The following is a 17805-nucleotide window of genomic DNA, read 5'->3' on the forward strand; positions in this document are numbered from 1 at the left end:
TTAGAAAGATCATATCATAAGGAACATGTGTACTAAGTTTCAAGTTGATTGGACTTCAACTTCATCAAAAACTACCTTGACCAAAAACTTTAACCTGAAACATGCACTTTCATTTTCTATGTTCAGTGGACCGTGAAATTGGGGTCAAAAGTTTAATTTGGCTTTAAAATTAGAAAGATCATATCATAAGGAACATGTGTACTAAGTTTCAAGTTGATTGGACTTCAACTTCATCAAAAACTACCTTGACCAAAAACTTTAACCTGAAAAACTTTAACCTGAAACATGCACTTTCATTTTCTATGTTCAGTGGACCGTGAAATTGGGGTCAAAAGTTTAATTTGGCTTTAAAATTAGAAAGATCATATCATAAGGAACATGTGTACTAAGTTTCAAGTTGATTGGACTTCAACTTCATCAAAAACTACCTTGACCAAAAACTTTAACCTGAAAAACTTTAACCTGAAACATGCACTTTCATTTTCTATGTTCAGTGGACCGTGAAATTGGGGTCAAAAGTTTAATTTGGCTTTAAAATTAGAAAGATCATATCATAAGGAACATGTGTACTAAGTTTCAAGTTGATTGGACTTCAACTTCATCAAAAACTACCTTGACCAAAAACTTTAACCTGAAAAACTTTAACCTGAAACATGCACTTTCATTTTCTATGTTCAGTGGACCGTGAAATTGGGGTCAAAAGTTTAATTTGGCTTTAAAATTAGAAAGATCATATCATAAGGAACATGTGTACTAAGTTTCAAGTTGATTGGACTTCAACTTCATCAAAAACTACCTTGACCAAAAACTTTAACCTGAAAAACTTTAACCTGAAACATGCACTTTCATTTTCTATGTTCAGTGGACCGTGAAATTGGGGTCAAAAGTTTAATTTGGCTTTAAAATTAGAAAGATCATATCATAAGGAACATGTGTACTAAGTTTCAAGTTGATTGGACTTCAACTTCATCAAAAACTACCTTGACCAAAAACTTTAACCTGAAAAACTTTAACCTGAAACATGCACTTTCATTTTCTATGTTCAGTGGACCGTGAAATTGGGGTCAAAAGTTAAATTTGGCTTTAAAATTAGAAAGATCATATCATAAGGAACATGTGTACTAAGTTTCAAGTTGATTGGACTTCAACTTCATCAACAACTACCTTGACCAAAAACTTTAACCTGAAGCGGGACAGACGGACGAACGGACGAACGAACGAACGAACGAACAGACGGACGGACGAACGAACGAACGGACGCACAGACCAGAAAACATAATGCCCCTCTACTATCGTAGGTGGGGCATAAAAAGTAAGGGGCCTAATATTGATCCTTGAGGGACGCCAGCATTTACACCAAAAGTATCTGAGGATTGACCTGAAATAACAACTTTTTGTTTTCGATTTGATAAATAGCTCATAAACCACTTTAATAGGTTTCCTCTTATACCAATATTTTTAAGTTTATAAATTAGACCTTCATGCCAGACTCGATCGAAAGCACGACTTATATAAAAAAAGACAACACGAATCTCTTTTCCTGCGTCAAGAGCTTTGCCAAATAAATCTGTTATGTGTAAGAGTTGGTTAATTGTAGAATCTCCAGGCATGAAACCTGACTGGGCACTTGTTATTATATTATGTTTTCTTAAAAAGTTAAAAAATGTTTAACAAGAATGTGTCCACAGTACACGGATGCCCCACTCACACTATCATTTTCTATGTTTAAAGGACTGTGAAATTGGAATAAATTCTCTAATTTGGCATTAGAATTAGAATGATCTTATCAAAGGGAACATGTATACTAAGTTTCAAGTTGATTGGACTTCTACTTTATCAAAAACTACCTTGACCAAAAACTTTAACCTGAAATTTGCACTATCATTTTCTATGTTCAGTGAACCGTAAAATTGGGGTCAAAACTCTAATTTGGCATTTAAATTAGAAAGATCATATCATAGGGCACATGTATACTAAGTTTCAAGTTGATTGGACTTCAACTTCATCAAAAACTACCTTGACCAAAAACTTTAACCTGAAGCCAAAAACTTTAACCTGAAATTTGCACTATCATTTTCTATGTTCAGTGAACCGTAAAATTGGGGTCAAAACTCTAATTTGGCATTTAAATTAGAAAGATCATATCATAGGGCACATGTATACTAAGTTTCAAGTTGATTGGACTTCAACTTCATCAAAAACTACCTTGACCAAAAACTTTAACCTGAAATTTGCACTATCATTTTCTATGTTCAGTGAACCGTAAAATTGGGGTCAAAACTCTAATTTGGCATTTAAATTAGAAAGATCATATCATAGGGCACATGTATACTAAGTTTCAAGTTGATTGGACTTCAACTTCATCAAAAACTACCTTGACCAAAAACTTTAACCTGAAGCCAAAAACTTTAACCTGAAATTTGCACTATCATTTTCTATCAGTGAACCGTAAAATTGGGGTCAAAACTCTAATTTGGCATTTAAATTAGAAAGATCATATCATAAGGAACATGTGTACTAAGTTTCAAGTTGATTGGACTTCAACTTCATCAAAAACTACCTTGACCAAAAACTTTAACCTGAAACATGCACTTTCATTTTCTATGTTCAGTGGACCGTGAAATTGGGGTCAAAAGTTTAATTTGGCTTTAAAATTAGAAAGATCATATCATAAGGAACATGTGTACTAAGTTTCAAGTTGATTGGACTTCAACTTCATCAAAAACGAACGAACAGACGGACGGACGAACGAACGAACGGACGCACAGACCAGAAAACATAATGCCCCTCTACTATCGTAGGTGGGGCATAAAAACACAACGTTCCATACTCTTACCAATGATCGACAAAAGTGATATCGGTCTATAGTTTGACACCAGTTCTCTATCACCACTTTTGAAAACTGGTATAACGCTTGCTAATTTCCAGGTTTCTGGATACACAGCTTCACGTATAGATTTATTGAAAAGCTGAGCCAGGGGCTTACTTAACTCTAGAGCAGCATACATTGTTGTACTTCAGAAGCCTACCGCTAATTTCATCAGGGCCCGTCGCTTTAGTGACATCTAACAAAGACAAGTGATCAAACACTTCCTCTTCGGTTATGATAATTCTGTGGATTCATTTCTTTTCGTGGGTATCAATTTTCGTGGATAGAGAAAAAAAGACATTTCGTGGTATACGTAAATTCGTGGATTGCTGATTACAATAGTACGGGCAATATTCCTGTACTTAATCCTATTGATTTTTAATCGCTGTTTAACCAAACTATGACACGGTAATTAACAACTTGCAGTATTTTCCATAACAGTTTTAATCAATTTTAAAAAGTAAATTATCACTGATATTTGATATATTTATTATAGATTTAATCAAAATACTTGTATCTTCTTTCAATAAAACACATGTGTTATGTTACAATGTTTATCGCTAGTCAACACTAGACTAGAACTGCATAACATAACCGGAAATAAACATCCGACTCCATACACATTTCTCTGGATTATTCTTCGTTGAATTCTTAACTTCGTGGTTCGCTGTGACCCACGAAACCCACGGAAATTGGTATACCACAAATAAAAATGAATCCACAGTATTGTTTAAAATTGGTATATCATCGGACATGGGGGTATTAGGAAAAGACACTGTAGAATCATCCACGGTAGCTTGCTTACAAAAAAAGAGATTAAATGCGTTTGATTTTTCATTATCGTCTTCTATATATTCATTATTTACTAACAAAGGGGGATAATTTGACGCTTTCGAAGACTGTCCAGATAAATTTCTTAAAAGCTTCCACCAATTCTTAACATTGGTTTCTGGATTCTCTAATATATTTATTTGTTTGTTAAAAAGGTCAAGTTTAGCTGTTTTTATAAAATTTATGCATTGATTCCTAACATACCGAAATTGTCGCCAAGAATCAGCAGTATTTTTCTTTTTTGCCATTTTATGAAGTCTTTTTCGGCACCGAATTAGTTTTTTTATATGACCAGTTAGCCATGGCAGGTCTTGAGATCTAAACTTGACAAATTTACAAGGTATATGTTTTGCAGCTATTTTTAATATACATTTTAGTTTCTGTAATTTTTGTCGCGGCAACATTTACGTCATTATTATTAATAATATTATCCTAATTTACTTCACTTAGATCAAATTTATAATTAGTTAGGTCTGCGTGATCATAGTCCCAAATCTTCCTACTAAAAACTTTATTTGGTGTTTTTTGAATGTTTATTATGCCACTCACAGGACAGTGATATCGTACATTAGCTTATTACATGTTAGATACATCAATTGGATTACATGTTACATTTAGATACATCAATTGGATTACATGTTACATTTAGATACATCAATTGGATTACATGTTACATTTAGATACATCAATTGGATTACATGTTACATTTAGATACATCAATTGGATTACATGTTAGATACATCAATTGGATTACATGTTAGATACATCAATTGGATTACATGTTAGATACATCGATGTTTTTAATACAAGATTATTTAAATACAACTTTTAACCTTGGACAAATGTTGGAATATATTTTTTTTTAATTTTCTTGTCTTAAAATAAAGTGAAAATAATATAATATTATTCCGTAAACTAAAAGGTGTCAGACCACCAATTACTCCCTCCAATTTAGAACGTATGTAAAAGTAGCCCTACTCTGACACAAAATAGTGCTTTTGATGTCCTTGTTTACTTAAACTAACCAACAATTTGAAGAAATGAAACTTTTGGTGAAAGAGAAATATATCTAGATCATTTTGAGCCAAAATTTACTTGTCTATGAGTTTGCATTAAAAATTGAGGATTAATGCACTCCATAGTATACTAATTTTAGATTTCCAGAAAACCAGGCATTTTTTTTGGAGTACCTCTGTTTGAAGGTCAGTTATTTTGTTAGAAGGCTTTAACCCTCTTGCTGCTGAGTTTTTTTTTTTTTTTGCTTTGTCGCACCAAAAGCATCTTGACGTTTCTTATCTGTGACGTTGCAAAACTTGTGCCTCTCTGTAGAACTGCGCTTTCCCGCCGTCCATAATTTTTCCCGCGTCAATGTAGCCGTAATTATGAAAACGATGTATAAGTAATTTTACGGAAGTTAAATATGCTCTAAGATTGTCATAAACGATGTTTTTAATACAAGATTATTTAAATACAACTTTTAACCTTGGAATATATTTTTTTTATCTTTCTTGTCTTAAAATAAAGTGAAAATAATATACCAATTGCTATACTAGCTTTAAAGGCGACTTTGTTTTATCTTTGTCAAGTGAAATGCATAAATGATTCTTAACCACCTATAAAATAGTAAAATATTTATTCTTGTTTTTTGATTAGGTAATTGGTATAAATACTGTACAAAAATCTCTCAAATCACTATAATTATTATTTGAATTTTAATAGCTTAATTTTACTTTTCATTATTTTGTTTGAAATCCGTGATAAAATAATTACGTTTTATGATTTGAAAGTGACTTATAGACCCAATGGGTCGGGTGTATTTTATTGTGTATGTAATATATTGTACTTTACTGAAATGTGATTACACATGTCACTATAATAAAAAATTTACTTACTTACTTACTTATATAAACGGCAATACAACGGCACTCAATGAAAATGAAAATAAAAACAGAGCGTGTACAAATTAATAAAAATAAATAAAATCTCCGAGCAGCTGTCCTATGATTCTATGAACTACTACTTGTTGTAAAGTATCAAAAGTGTCAGATTAAAATTATCATGATTTCAATCCTTGTTTCGGTAGGCGAGGAAATATTTTTTATATAAAAATTATCCTCCATATTCATTTTGTTTATGTTTTAATCATGTTTATTATAATTTTGTTGACCACTTATTGCTTAAATTTTAGAGAATACGAATTAAAAAAAACCTAGTGAAAACGAGGAAAGAAATTCTCTAAAATGAATTTCTATTGTCTACAAGTGAACCTGAATCAATAATAATTCATTTTCATTTACTATGATAAAGTACACACTGTAATTGACATACACGAAATATCTTTAAATCTGTTAATTGATAAATTGTTCTCTTCTCAACGTTCAGTGGCAAATATTTCATGCAATATTAAGGACGTCTGAAATTCAATATACAATAAATCTATTGCTCAATGAGTCCTACACAGTAAAAGATCTGTGGTGAATGCCAGAAAAAAGAGGTTGCCACTGGGAAAGGATATCTATGATATATTTGGTAGGAATAGAAATCATTGTGTCTACTACTAATTTAACATCCCCATTTCGAATGAAATTAATTTTTTTAAGGCAATGATGAAACAGGTTTAAAATGTATTGAAATATCGTATGGCAATACAAGTACATCGGTTAACATGTGTGTACTTTTACCAAAAAAAATCCAAACTGAGATTTCAATCGTGGTATTTGAGCCCTAAATAAATTATCCAGTTCTTTTAAATAAAGCGTGTATGGTGTATTGTGAATGAATATTAATATTTAACGTAATCAAGTATAACAGTTACCTTTTTTATGATCATTTATCAGGGATAAGATTTTTGATTTATATGAGATATTCTGATTGATAGATGTACGAAAAAAATGTAAAACAATTTCTCGAAAGATTGCAACATTTTACATGAAAATGACAAACTAGATAATTAGCAAACACGTTAAATAAGTTAGTATTATAGTACTAACAAGCTTATGATCCTGTATCATTTCTTGACATCCGTTTTAAATATACTTTTACAGCATTTTATTCAGTTTGCTTCATTCACGCCAAAATCGCCCTTTTGACGCCGTATTTTGACGTTGTCAGTGCCCCTGATTATTGTGACGTTACAATGGACCTTTGACGTTCTACACAATCAACAAGATTTGTGTGTAGAAGCCATAAATGTCCCTTTGGCAGCAAGAGGGTTAAAGGTATGGTGAAAATTGGCATGTAGAAAGCTGATACATGTACAATTAAGGATATACCTGGTTTCTATGAAGTTAAACTGAAGGTAAAATATTTAGAAAGCTGTGAAAATTGCAAAATTTGGTTGAACAGATAGGGATTTTTAATTGGTGGTCTGACACCAAAAGTAAAAAACTCTTTTCAAAAGTACTTTTCTGAAACTGGACACCTTATATTGCTATTTACTTACCTTCGCATGGATAATGGACAACAAATATAACTATCTCTATAACTTACTACAAACTGAATGGATTAATAAAGGCAAAATATGTTCGGGTTTGATATTATTTGAAGATTCTAGAAGTTGGCTTTCTACTGTTTTTCTTTAGTTAACGATCTGGTGCCTATCTCTATTTATTTAAGTAAGGTGGTAACCACAATGAACCAGGAACCCACCCAAAGACAAGCCATTTCGTTCGGCCTTACATCTCTTCGGTCCAAAACCTGCTAGGTCATTGTGCTGGTGCGTTCTGATACGGTGCAGGGGGTTACACTAAAGACCTGAAAGTGGACCTGAAAAGACCTGAAAATATACGACTAAAATTATTCAAATTGCAATAAATTTTAATTTCATTATTGCCGGGATGGAATTTCTTCAAGTTGGAATTTTATTAATTGTAAATAATTATATTTCATTAAAATTTAAAAATGTTGAATAAGAGACAATTTTTTTATGCCAAAAGTTGGACCTGAACGGAGAAATGAAAAGACCTGAAGGTACCCGAAAATCTATGTCGGACTAATTCTAACTACAATAACTTTTTTAATATTCAATGGATATCTTTCAACTTTAGATTTTGTGAAACTAAAAGTTAATTATAATGATAAAATTTTAAAAAAATATATGCAAAATACCATTTGTGCGTGAAAACTCGGAACTGAACGGAAAATTAAGTAACATAAATTTGCTTGAAAAGACTGCGGTCAGATTTATTCAATATCTTTAACTGTTTTCAATCATTCTCTATGAAATATGAATTTTGTTATAGGAAAGGTATAATATATCATTGAAATTATAAAGAATTTTATCGAAAATATAATGGTTGAGTTACAAAATACGGACCTTGTCGGTGAAATAAAAGACATGAATGGATTATAGGGGTAGTTGTATTTAAGCTCGCAAAACATTGTTTTCCTATTTGTTTCTATTTTAGACAAAAGTCTATTGAAGAGAACGAATGACTTTATACAGGAACATATTTAGAAACAAAGTACATTAATTGTTATTGATGAATCCTGAACCTAAAGGGGAAAAAATGAAGATTGTCCGTTTAAATTATTCAAACTAATACAACTTGCTTAAACTACATTAATATATATTTTATTCTTATTCTATATTAAAGCTGATCGTAAACTGCTTTATTTATAAAATGAAAGTATTAGTATTGCTTCCCCATAAACCATATGTAATTTAAAGAGTTCGTAAATTTTGTTAATTGATCTTGAATGACAAGTTTTTAACAAAAAGTAAAAACACAAAAATACTGAACTCCGAGGAAAATTCAAAAAGGAAAATCAAAAATTAAAAGGCAAAAGGCAAAATCAAAAGTCCAAACACATCAAATGAATGGATAACAACTGTCATGACTTGGTACAGGCATTTTCTAATGTAGAAAATGGTGGATTGAACCTGGTTTTATAGGTAGCTAAACCTTTCATTTGTATGACAGTCGCATCAAATTCCATTACATTGTCAACGATGCATAACCAAAACAAACATACTCAAAGAGTAAAAATGTCAAAAATAGGGGTACAGCAGTCAATATTGTGATATCATCTTAATATCACTATAAAAACAACAAATGTAACGAAGAAGCACAAAAAGGCATACATCAAATTTAACATACTCATATTGCTTTTCTTATACGACTTAATTTATCTATGTAAAGTCTACCCGTAAAGGATAGAAGGTTTTCAGTACTGGTGTAAAATTGCGCGTTTGAAATTCGCACAGGCAAAACACTCATAAAACGTATCTCATGAGTTTTGATGTTCATATATCTTTTTAAAAAATACCATCTAAGAGGTTATATGACATCCTTGCTACCAAGAAATTTAATATTTTCATTAGCACTGACGACGAAATTGGACCGACAGTACTCGGAACCGTAGATTACGCATTTTAATCACCATTAGTAATGAAATTATATGGCATAATACCAGCTGTGTTTTTATAAACATATTATCACCAGCAAACACAAGTTTGTCCAGCTTTCTAACAATAGGCTATATATATTAATTCGTTTCAGTATAATCATTCATTTATGCCTTAGACAAATAAATTTGCTTTAAAATGATGCTATAATTATATATGTCTGTGAAGAAATAACTTACAAGCTTGAAGTTTTTAATTTTTTAAATGTTTTATGTAAAAACGGCTTCTGAAACATATATTAATCCTCTTTAGTTAGGTAAGGCGTAAGCAGACAAAAAGGTTCAATAAATAAAATATATCCTGGCAACTGATGAAAATTAAAGATATAAATTCTAAGACTAAATAATTGAAGAATAAGTCATTCAACAGTTAAAATATATTTTTATTGATACATGTATTGATAAGTAGAGCTCTCTCTCTCTCTCTCTGATTGATAAACCAGGCAGAATCTAGCGAACAATAAGGCGATATATCTATAAACCGGAAAAAAATGAATAATAATGTCACCAGAGGGTTTTTTACGTTGTGTTTTTTCTGTGTCAACAGTTTTTACATATTTTACCCCTGCCTGTATAAAGAGTAGGTATCGGAATCCTGTGTCTCTGGTCCTTCATATGTGGCTTTGTAGAACTTAATACTAGCAAGTTTTCATAGTTTATTAAAAAAAAATACAATATAGCAAATATCAACAATATTGTAAAGATAAAAGTATTCAAATGTAAATAAGTTAAAAGTCACATAAAATTGACAAAATATGGTAGGGTCTGTGCAAGACCAGCAAGACTGAAGATAGACATTTTGTTCTACATGTAACAATGTCATCTTTCAGTAAGTGGTGAGGTCTGTGCAAGACCAGCAAGCTTTCTATATTAAAAGCTAGTATGTAAACTGTTTTCAAACAGTGTTAGGTTGCTTTTCTAATAATGCACCAACCTTAAAAGTCTCTATAGGAAGACTGTGGCTCTCTAAATTATTAAGCAATTTGAATGGGTAAAGCGTTTGTATATATAGTGCCAGAGCACCTAAATTTAGTAACATACTAATAATAGTGTCCAATAGGGTAGGTTTCTCCTCTACAAGAGCTATATAGTCATATTCCGTGACACCCCTCATTATTTTTCTCTAGAAGCCATGGAATAGGCCAACCCCCTGTTTTTGACCCCAAAAAAAATCAAATTTTGAGCTCTAGTTTCAGATTTTTGAACGTTCGATACCTTGCGCAAAAGATGCGCCTGTTTCTCCTCTACAAGACCTATATAAATTGTCATACACCGTGACACCCCTCGTTATTACATATAAAACTAAAAGATAATGAGTTATACAAGTTATTATCTTTTTCTCCACAAATATTGTAAAAGTAATTACTTACAACTACAAGTACAATTATATTTGTACACGTAATAACCTGTACAAAATAATAAAATGTACACAACATCTAAAATAAACAAAATTTTAAAAAATTACCGTGGAGAAGTAAAATGATCCAATTTTCAATTTCTGTGCAAGGATTGGGACGAGCCATTGTATATATCTAGAAATTTACTCCACAAAACTCAAACTTAATATACTTGGGTACACGTTTTGTAATATTTTGACCACCAAAAGTCTGCCATTTAACCAACAACCTCGGAAAAAGGTCGTTCTTGGCAAACACATGAACTAACGAAATGAGCAAAGATTGTAAATCTCTTAAAGAACATTATTTTTATCCTTTGGCAACCAACTTTCAACCAAACCACATATTTCCTCTAACCCGTTCTAAGTAATAAATAGAGTACAACTTACTGTATCAAAGGGCCCCCTCATCAAAGAGTATACCAAGAAAAAAACATAGAAGTAGAAGGAGGAGTGGCCTTTTCTACAGGCTCCCCAAACCCCAGGTGTCCAATATTTCATCCAAATTAGCATAAGCTTAAAAGCTTTTTCTTGTATACGTCAAAGCCAGCTAGATCATCAAGATAGTCAACAATTTGTAAAGCATAGTATGCGACCAATATAAAACTAACCTCGTTAGTCACCATATGGCAAATAAACGAAGCTGACCTTAGGACCATAGACAATACCCAATAAAAAAAGATATGATTATCCCATCAACTGAAGGATAAGACACATTGAAAGGATTACCAAAATACAAATCCTTTATAAAGATTTGTCATAATAGGATGTGGTATGACTATTTACCGAGTCATCACCATCAACACCTAAACTCAAATCTAACATCACCCTGCGATCTAGAGTATCGTTTTTCGGCACAGAATTTAATGGAGAAATACTGAATAACCATGTCAGTCTCAAAGGAATTACTAAAAAAACGCCCATAATATTAATGCTACCGTAAGTGCACTCTTTTTTCAAATATTTCCTCATATCGTCTGGATGGTTTCTTGTTCCAGCATGATATTTCTCTACAGACACACCTGAACAAGAACCCTCGCGACTCAATGGGAACCCATATTCTAAATAATTAACTTTATCTGAGTCATACATATAATTATTTAGAATATGGGTACATAGATTTAAAAAAAAAATGGTATTCAGCTTTCAACTACTTCTTTGCCCCCTTTTCAATTCTGTTTTGTTGTTGTTCTATTAAATGTACCATTGTAGAAGGCGAGGATATTCTATATGAAAAATAAAAAGATGAGATATGATTGCCACTGAAACAAATATAAAAGAGAGGCCTTATTTACAAGTGGTTAAAACCGGAGACCTGCTTATTGACTAGCGACATGTTTTGAATAAAGGCAACAGTAGAATACCGCTGTTCAATAGCCATAAATCGATAAGGCGAAAAAAATCTGGATTACAAACTAAAATCAAGGGAAATTTGTCAACTATAAGAGGAAAACAACAGAACGAATGAATTACTGAACTACAACAAAAAACAAACGCCAGCATACTTAGAAACGGACTATTTGATTACAACTGCCATATTCCTGACTAAGATCATCATAAGACGTATCTGTGTCATTTAAAAGTACGTTTATCAAACAGGTTGTAACGTAGGAACAGTTATAGGAATCGTCGTAATTTTAGGACACTTATTGAGGTGTATTAAGATAGAGCTATATAAAGGCAACAGTAGAATACTGCTGTTTGAAATTCATAAAGCGATTGAGAAAAAAACAAATCCGGGTTACACACTAAAACTGAGGGAACGCATTAAATATAAGAGGAGAACTACGACACAACAGAAACATAATATTAAACATGTAACACACACAGAAACGAAGTATAATATAACAATGGCCATTACCTTACTTGCAATTGGTACAGGACATTTTAAAAATAAAAATGGTGGGTTGAACCTGGTTTTGTGGCATGCCAAACCTCCCGCTTATATGACAATGTTACATATAACATTAAAATGACAACATTACATGACAGGACTTCAATACAAATAAATGGGAGAACATATGGGACAAAGAAACACACGAATAATAGCTTACAAAAGGTATCAGGTTTCAAATTCAATACGCCAGACGTGCGTTTCGTCCACACAAGACTAACCAGTGACGATCAGATGAAAAAGTTCGAAAGCTAAAACAAGTACAAAGTTTAAGAGCACTGAGGACCAAAAGTTCCAAAAAGTTGTGCACAATACGGCTAGAGTTTTCTGCTTGGGATAAGAAAATCCTTATTATTTAGAATAATTCATACTTTTGCAAACAGTGAATTTTATAAAATGACTACATAAAAGATTTACATGATAAAACCGAAGTGGTGACTAACTACAGAATAAAAAGGGATAGATAACATAAACCAGCACATAAAAATACACAGCCGGGTTAGCCAAAGCAATCAACGTACACAAATTAAGGGACGTCACGTTTGAATTTCTAAATATATTTCCCAAATGATTTAGGATATATTTTATGATGGTTTATTTGTAAACAAAAAAGAGCGCCGCCCATCCGAAAAATACTTTTGAAAATACTTTGAACGACAAAATTATTTTTATATTGACGTTTACATTCTGACGCCAAACACGTGACTCTTAGCAATGAATGTGGTTGTTTAATTTGATAGATGCTTTTTGTGCTTCTTTGTTAAATATTTGTCCCATTCGTTTGATGTATTTTTGATTTTGCCATTTGATAAGTGACTTTCCGTTTTGAATTTTCCTCGGAGTTTAGAATTTTTGTGATTTTACTTTTTGCTATATATGTTTATGTACAGAGCAATGTTAATAATTTTTGTAGAAAAAAAAAATAATCCACTGAACTATTTGGGTGACATTGATATTATATGGAAGTATATATTATTACGTTCGTAACACAGGCACTTTGGGAATGGATCCTCTTTTTTCTTTATGTTTTTCTTTTTGATTTTGTTTCATAGTTTTCACTAGATATTCATTAATATATTAATATATTTTCACTTATTTAATATCTTCTTGCTTTTATCCAAAATGTTAACATTTACAAGTTTGAACAAATACTCTCTTCAAACAATATACTCATATTAGAAAAAAAACCTGTGTAAATTTAAAAGAAGGTCCAAAATAAGGTTGTTTCCCAGATTAGGACGTTAAATGTTTTTATATAATGTAATTCACACCTGCACTACACATTTTTGTATTGTAAATATGTATAGAATTTTATGTTCTCTGAAACATTTCTATTATGATAATAAAGTAATTATAATAATTCATTAATATTTTGATTCTTGTCTTTTTGCTAATATGCCATTTTTGTGTTTATTTGTTACATATGATATGGCTCTGTACTTATACAATCCGTCATTGAGTTATTGTGCTTTGGTAAAAAGAATATTTTTGTCTTTCATTTTTGCTAATGCACTTGGTCTATATATATTTTTGTGCTTCTTTGTTACATATTTGCTTTGTTTTATAGTGATTCAGATTATAGCATTACAATGTTGACTGCTGTACCCCTATTTTTGACATTTTTACATATTATGGTTTTTTGTTTTCTTCACGCAAAGTTGTCGATATAATGGAATTTTAAGCGACTGTCATACAAGTGAGATGTTTAGCTAGCCATACAACCAGGTTCAATCCACCATTTTCTGCATAAGAAAATGCCGGTACAAGTCAGGATTATGACAGCTGTTGTCCATTCATTTGATTTGTTTGAGCTTTTAATTTTTCTATTTGATTAGATTCTTTCCGTTTTGAATTTTCCTCGGAGTGCAGTATTTTTTTGTGATTTTGATAGTTCTCTATTTTTCTCTATTTTTCTCTTAAACAACAACATTTTAGAAGCTGACCTTTCATTTATCCTTATACATAGCTTTGGGGAAAAAAATAGATGATATTAATTAGAACCGACTCATCACATGCACGCACGTCGAAGCTTTGGATTTCTCTAAGCTAGGATTTCGTAACCGCTGTCCTAGGTGTTGGCGTTAAGTAAACGATGATCATGAAAATGTATTTAATTTTTTAGAATTCATTGAATTTCACCGATAGGAAACTAAGTGTATGAAAAAAAACGGTTGTGTTTTTAAAAATTTATAGATAAAGTTTTGTCATTATCAAAAATTAAAAAAGCTGATTTATATAACATTGTGTTCTTTTTAAAATTTACGAATTGTAATTGATATAGAATTATCAAATTGTACATGAAGCAGAGGAAATCTTCATTTTTGATTAATTAATCCATTTTTGTTATCACTAAACTACCTCATCCTATATTCCTCCTGTTGAAATGGCTATTATATATTTCGATGTACATGCAATTCAATAACTTGTTAACACTTAAAGTGAACTCATATTATGTTTGATTATTACAATGGGAGAGACTTATTTTGTTACGTCACTCGTAAGGTGTGGATATATTCTAAATTGGTCAGACAATACTTGGTCATTTTTTACTTAGAACATACTCACCCCTTCTCGTCCAATGAAAAGTCAGTTTTTTGCCCTCTAATTTTCATAGTACATGGTTTTCCATGCACTATGAAATGCTATCTATACATGAATGACTTTTCATTGTCAGTTAATTATAAAAGTGAACTCTTAAGGTAGCACAATACAAAGATTTTATAACTCCAACTCCCAAGTTTTAAAATGCTGTAACTTTCTTAATAATGCTTGAAAATTTATAAAAGTGGCAGTTTTGGATAGCTAACAGATAACTCTTTCAAATAAACGCAATGTTAGTATTATGCAACAATTATGTAACCAATTATAATGTTAACTGTGTCTAAAATATTTTTCACCAAATTTCCACTTTCAAATGAAATTAGCTTCTGCATAGGTATCCCTAGAGGGTTGATTTTGTTATATGTTGTTCCTATGGCCATTATCTACAAAAGGGTGTCTCAGATTTCAGATAGAATGTATAGAACACATTTTACACCTAATTAAACATTATCTTCTTTTATGTGGTTGGGATGTTTACACTAATTAGAGATTTATGAGAGAATGGAATACAATAGAGACAATCTGAGACACCCTTTTGAAGCCCATGATGTGTTAATTAAGATTTTGTTAAAATTTTCTGTATAGTTAAAGAGATGATAGAGCTAAATTCATTCAAGTGAACTTACCCAGATTTTGCCACTAATTACATAATAATTGATTACATATTGATTGCATAATAAAAATATTGCATTCATTTAAATGATTAATCTTTTATCTATCTATATATACCTGTTTTATTATTTTCTATGCATTCATAAGAAAGTTACAGCATTTCAAAGGTTAGTGATTGGAAGTAAAAAAATCTTTGTATTGTGCTACCTTAATAGCTGCACTAACGAAGTGTATAATCCCCTAAGGCATTTTCCTTGGGAAAATAGCCTACTGGTTAAAGATGAAAGAGCAAAGATTAAAATAAAAACATTTTGAATTTTGCAAAATTTCATGCATTTTCTAATGGTACAAATATATAGAATACACACAAAAAAATTGGTAAGGATAAATAAAATGATATTTATTTAATTTATATACCTTACATTTGAGGGAATTATTTTCTTTTTCTTTCAAAGAAACACAATGCCAGACTGCTGATATATAAAGCAAAGGATTGTTTTTAAATTATCAATAAAAAGTGAGCATTTAATGTTGAATGGTCTGAATTCAAATATTCATACAGAGAGTTTTATAATTATAAAAAAAAAATCAATTTTCAAAAAGGGGATTTATATAACATTGTGTTGCTTTTTAAAATTAAAAAAAAATCTAAAGATATACAAGTATTAAATTTTACCTGAAGCAGAAGAAAAACAATTCATCCTTCACAACTATGTCAGTGCTATTTCATTTCATCCATTGAAATTATCGTTACCTATGTTTTATATTTAGTTCTTTTTAAAAAAGTGAACTCTTATTTAGGTTTGAATATTACAATGGGAAAGGATAGTTTTGTAAGATCACTAGAAAGTGTGAATATGTTTTAAATTGGTCAGACAATACTTGGTCATGTTTTATGAAGATTTAAGCCCTCGGCTTCGCCTTGGGCTTAAATCTTCATAACCCATGACCAAGTATTGTCTAACCTATAATTAACCAATACGTAAACATGTTTATATATCGAGACATTTGATGTAAACACGTACGTCCTAAATTTTGGTACAATCTTGGGTTAGATACTTGACTGATTAATCTTTATTTTCATATAACGATAGCAGACTTTGAACTAAAATAGTTTCATTTGTATCTCACTTTAAATATTATCACATATTTAATGTCATTAACAGTCAATGTGTTGTTTTCTGATTTCAGAAATTTCACAAGGACCTTATGAATGTGAATCATTGTTATATACACGTGCATACACTTGGAATGAAATGAGTTTTTATGCATTTTAACGACTAATTTATCAGAGGATGCAACATTTAGACTTTCGACACAGAAACGTGAAATATGCTTGTTCCAAGCAAATGGTGTTATTTACTTCTGTCCTTGTTAAAAGAGGCGTTTACATGTAGATTATACGACTGTAAACATCCATCAAAACATGGTATGAAAATAAAAACAAATCTAACAAATCAACAATTACCAGGTTCAAAGTCAGAGCTCAACTTGGATAAATTTTTTGGTGAGTAAATTTTTATCGATGTTGCATACGTTTAGGGTCTTTGTATTAGCAGAAAACTACTTCAAAGGGTTGTGCACTTGATTTATATGATTTTTTTCTAAAAACTTAAAGGGGCACTAGGTACAAGATATAAAAAAAAAATCTAAAATAGGATTTTTTATTTGTTCAATCATTAAAGAAAGTTACAAAGTGAAATAATAATTCGCTTTTAGCAGCCAGTATGATTCAATTTTGTCAAAATAAGCTTAAACATTGATGATGAACTATTCACTTGCATGAGAATAATTCGACCTCATTGAATCAGTATTCATGTAAACTTCAATTAGAACACCGCTAGCTAGAGATGGATAACGCATGCATTGTGCGTGTACAGTTATTTAAAGGAAAAGAAATTCAATGTCAACATTGAAAGTGAAACGAAGGTAAATCATTTGATTGATTAATTCGATCCACAAAAATTCATACGTTTACAAGTTAAAACGATGATTAACATATAATTTTAATCTATATGAAATTAAACAGACCTATTAAAATCCTATAACACTAGTTCGCTTAATCTATTTACATCTTTATTTATCTTTATATCGCTTATCTGACATTAGAGGTGTTCGGAGGGCAACTCGATGATAATTAGTCTAGACTGAAATACTCACGAATGAAGCAACATTTTTTTTATCCCATTGTAAATT

The 17805-nt window shown here is 31.1% G+C and overlaps 1 protein-coding gene across 4 annotated transcripts in view; it reads right to left on the minus strand.

The window, feature by feature from the left end:
• Positions 1–7322, minus strand: part of LOC143044717 (putative E3 ubiquitin-protein ligase HERC4) — a 279500-nt gene extending 272178 nt beyond the window's left edge. For 2 of the 4 annotated variants that reach the window (XM_076216809.1, XM_076216805.1), the window contains exon 1: positions 7190–7322. The gene's annotated coding sequence lies outside the window, so the exon portion shown is untranslated. Of the gene's footprint in view, positions 1–2836; positions 2988–7142 lie in introns of those variants that run through there. The other 2 variants (XM_076216806.1, XM_076216807.1) reach the window with 2 other exon arrangements.
• Between the last annotated feature and the right edge of the window lie 10483 nt (positions 7323–17805).

The sequence above is a fragment of the Mytilus galloprovincialis genome, chromosome 9, assembly GCF_965363235.1.
Source record: "Mytilus galloprovincialis chromosome 9, xbMytGall1.hap1.1, whole genome shotgun sequence".
Classification (NCBI taxonomy): Eukaryota; Metazoa; Mollusca; class Bivalvia; order Mytilida; family Mytilidae; genus Mytilus; species Mytilus galloprovincialis.